Raw genomic sequence first — 4,781 nt, forward strand, 5'->3', positions numbered from 1 at the left:
GGAAAAGACCCACAACGTTTATGTTTTGGGTTTTGCAGAACCGGTCCACATCGAAGATGAATTCGGGCCCAAAGTCAGAGCAATTTCGTAGCAAGGCCCATTTCGCAAGCTGACGCCCATTTCGCAGAGAGTCTTGAAGCAAGCCCAAATTGTTAAAGAAGCCCAGTTCGAATTCAAGATCCAAGAGTCCCATTAGAATAGAAGTTGAATGTAATCTCAATAAAAGAGTTTTATCAAATTTAAATTCTCAAATTGTAATCCTATAAAGATAAGAGATAAGAGTTAGATAGGATAAGTTCAAATTAGACTAGGACTTTCCAGTTTGAGGATAATCTCCTTAAGGGAGTTGGAGAGCAGCCCTCTCCCCAAATCTATATAAAGGGGGGGGGGGGGTGGACCAGCACCCAAGGCATCAATTCCTCCAAGAGAGCTTCAGTCTTCAAAGAGGGAAATCAACAACAAAGGAGGAAGAAGCAAGAGTTCGCCCCCCCTTTCTCATCTAGAAGTTGCGTTTTCATCATGAAGTGTCTGTAAGTTTTTATTTCTGGTTGAAGGGTTAGGGAAGCCTTGATTTTGTAAGCATTGTGAGATCTAATTGATTTTTATTTCAGTTCATTGTTTAAGGGTATTCATATGTTTTCTGTGAATTAACTGTGAGGATTATTTTTGTTGATTAAGCAAGAAGGGCCCCTTGCTCATTCAATGAAAATAATTCATGACCGATTGAACCTCCAGTTTCGTATATGATTGGTGGGCTCGATCATGGTGGCAACTAACATAAATTAATTGCAAAAAAAGTTTTCAATCTATGTTAGGAAAATATTTGATCTGGTTTAAACGATCTGAGCTTGTGAGATCGCTGACCAGAATTGGGTCTCTCCCCTCTTAATGCTATTAATAGGTTAAATTCTAAGAGCTTGTTTAGGACTGTCTATTAATAAGGGAAGCAATCAAAGAGGTTAAATTAATAGGTTAGGACTGCTATTAATAGGTTAAATTAATAGGACTGCCTATTAATAAGTATGCCCACCTCATCCCTCTATCACATCCGTACAGTGCCACTTTAGTTGCCCTCGCCTTCTTTACACATGTTTTTCGCTTACATGGGTTACCAGAATCCATCGTCAGCGATAGGGATCCGGTTTTCACTAGTGCCTTCTGGAAGGAGTTATTCAGACTGCACGACACCACCCTGGCCTTCTCCTCAGCTTATCATCCATAGGCCGACGGTCAGACAGAGGTGTCAACCGCACGATTGAAATGTACCTCCGTTGCTTCGTAGGGGATCAACCGTGATGGTAGGTGGATTGGCTTCCTTGGGCTGAGTACTATTACAACACGGCCTACCATTCTTCCCTCGGCATGACTCCCTTTCGCATCGTTTATGGCCAGGACCCTCCTCGCTTGCTGTCCTATGAGCCCGATTCTACTCGTTTGGAAGTAATTGATTACTCCTTACAAGAACGCGACGCCCTCATAGCTGACGTCCACCTTCGCTTACAGCAGGTCCAGCTCCGAATGAAGCTCAATTATGACAAGCACCACCGGGAACTGTCGTTCGAACCAGGAAAATTTGTTTGGTTAAAACTCCAGCCCTACTGGCAATGCTCCTTGTGCCACAGGGCTGCCCCGAAACTAGCCCCTAAGTTCTATGGGCCCTTCAAGGTTCTACGGCGGATTGGCAGTGTGGCCTATCAATTGGAATTGTCGGAGAACAGCCAGATTCATGATGTGTTCCACATCTCCTTGCTGAAACCATTTACGGGTGATCCTCCAGACCAAGTCCCCTCCCTACCGCCCTTGAAAGATGGCAAACTTGTTCCCCAGCCTAAGGCTCTCACCCGCTCTCGTTTCAATTGAGGAATTCTTGAAGTCTTGGTGGAATGGGGTAGCTTACCATCGGCCGAAGCCACCTGGGTTCCATTAGCAGAGTTCCAAGCCATGTATCTGGAGTTCGAGCTTGAGGACAAGCTCTTAGTCCAGGAAGGGAGTAATGTTATGGACACATTCCTTGGGAAAAAGTATCATCGCCTCCAGCAGCAACAGGAACCTGACCCACCGCCCGCAACAATAGTGATTCAATGATCCTCGTCTTACCTAGTTCGGCAACATCAGATTAGATTAGATCATCTTGCTTGTTCTTATCTTATTCTATTGCTCTTATCTTATTTTATTAGTGGATTATCATATTAGGATTAACTTATCTTATCCTTAGCATGATAGAACTGGAAGTCTCCCTATTCAGCAAGGAGACTCCCTAAGATTAGGACTCTTGTAATATCCTATTTAAGGAGACACCATTATTGACTGAGATATCGAATATTCAGTTAAAGAAGTGAGTTAGGAGGGTTTGGTGATCTCTTGAACAAATCACCAAGGTGCCAAGATAGGTTCATCAAGAGCATGAAGGAACAAGGGAAAATAGGAGGTTTTCCCCGTGGACCGACCCGTGACGATATCCTATTCTCGGGCCCTTAACAACTTGGTATCAGAGCAAGGCGTCATGGGAGATCTGGAGCAGCTGCCATCCAAGGTCCACGACCTCGAGCACCAACTCGTGGAGACCAGTTCAGAAGTACGTGAGATCAAAGACGAGGTAAGGGAGACCAATTCAGAAGTACGTCATAGGGAAGCACTGTAAATTGCTAGTTGGGGAAGAAGAGAGATCAGGGGGGGGGGGGAGAGAGAGGACTTTGGAAGTCCACCACCGCTGAATTTATGAATATTTAGTTGAACTAAACTTGAATATAAATATATTTTAATCAAACCTCCTTGGAAGATCAGACATGTTATAGAAGATTGCATATTCATCCTTTCTAGAATCCCTTATGGCTCGGTTCGTTGGGTTCAACGTTGTTCTGATCAAGCGGCTCACAAGTTGGCCAAACAGGCTTTATTAATTCCTCATCTACAATTTTTACTTGAAACTATATATCTTCTAACTGTAATCCCGAGCAGCTTTCTTAGTGAAATCCGGCCGTCAATTACCTGTTGATTGGCCTAGTTGTCTTAAAAAAAAAGAAAGAAAGAAGTTTAGCTCAGCTTGGATAGAATGCACCATGACTCTGGCATTTTTCTCTAACCACAACACCAACTCCAATCTAAAGAGTAAAGAGATCTTCCGCATCAAAACCCAATATTACAATTTGTTTTGGGGGATAGAAACAAATCTTGCTCCCTCTAGAAACATCCAAATGATGAGTTTGATGGGGTCACCTAATTATGCTCATTGAATTTTACACATCCGTGTCCCCACCAGTCCACCATCTTCTGGCCTCATTCTAACTACTACTACTACTAATATAATAATAAATAAAAAACCAAATATTTTATTAATAGAACACAACTTGAAATTTTTTATGTATATATACATATACCGTACGATCAATCCTGGATTCATCGAACATTACCAATAATACCGTCGGCTTTTCTAGTCCCACCAGCACGTTTGCCAATTTGTTTACTTGGAGTTGAGTTTTAAATTTCTCTTGCGTAAGCAAGCAATTTAAAAGTATTGCTTAAAAGATTATATTATAGTTTTGGGGTGTTTGGTATAAGTGGAATTGTGCTGATATTGCATTTTGGATAAGTGAGAAATACGTATTGCCATGCTATCTATATATGTCTGTAATTTCAATTAGAAAAATACATATGTAAGAAACATCAAATTTGATGTTTTAAATGTTTTATTTCAATAGCCACAATCTTTATTTCAGGTGGAGGAACAGCCATTTTAAAATTTTATTAAAAGCAAATCACTATCAAAAAGATACAGGGGACATAGCCCGCTCAAGCCCCCAAAAAAAAAATATAGGCATTTGAGAACTATTTATTCCAAAATTCGCAAGATAATCTATCACATGATTAGCCTATCTGCAAATTTGATTAAAAGAAATCCTAAGCCGGGCCGCCAACTGGGAAATTTCTTGAACTTGGTAATACACACTCCAAGGAGTCATCAAATCTGATGAATTTAGGAGGCTCACTAAGGCCATGTTATCACTCACAGCCAAAATATTATTCAAATTAAGATTTGAGCATACTTGAAAACCATCTAGAAGAGCTTTAACTTCTGCTTCGAAGGAGGTACAGTGTTCGTAGAAACAAGAAAAGCCAACAATGAAATTTCCTTTGCAATCTCAAATGACCCTGCCACCCCCACCCAAACCCGAGTTGCCTCTACATTCTCCATCAGTATTAATTTTAATATAGTTTTGTGCTGGATAGGTTTCCAAATTAGCCATTTAATACATCTCGAAGGGACATTTTTAATAGGAATTTGAAGGCAAGTGGCCCAAGAGGTGTTATGATCAGCAACACTAGGCCATGGTGCCATATTATTTAGTTGACTAAGCCAACATTTTATTCAAATAATAACTTGGTTCGCAAAGATAGCCTTTCCCTTATGAACTCTCCATACCTCTCAACCCATATTTCCCACAGAATAATAGAAGGGACCAATCTTAAAATCTAATTTCATTGACTATGTCTTTCGCATAAACTCCACCAATTTTTAACCCGGTCCCGAATATGTTGTGATCTGTAAATATGAATGTCAAGCGTATTAGCAAAGTAACTCTAGCATTTTGAAGCTAGAACCCCCGTATAGAAGAGGTGATCAAAAGTTTTCTGCTTGAAGGATTTGCAACATCTATATTTTGACGCCAGAAACATCTGATGAATCAATTTTTGGTGATGTATCATTTTTTTGTGCTAAGTATCTTGTCATTTGGTCTGAGCTGGGGGCAAATTAGGTGCCGAATTAACTGGGCCGAGCTGGG

This window comes from Nelumbo nucifera, chromosome 6 (genome assembly GCF_055504915.1).
Source record: "Nelumbo nucifera cultivar China Antique chromosome 6, China Antique-T2T, whole genome shotgun sequence".
NCBI classification, from domain to species: Eukaryota; Viridiplantae; Streptophyta; class Magnoliopsida; order Proteales; family Nelumbonaceae; genus Nelumbo; species Nelumbo nucifera.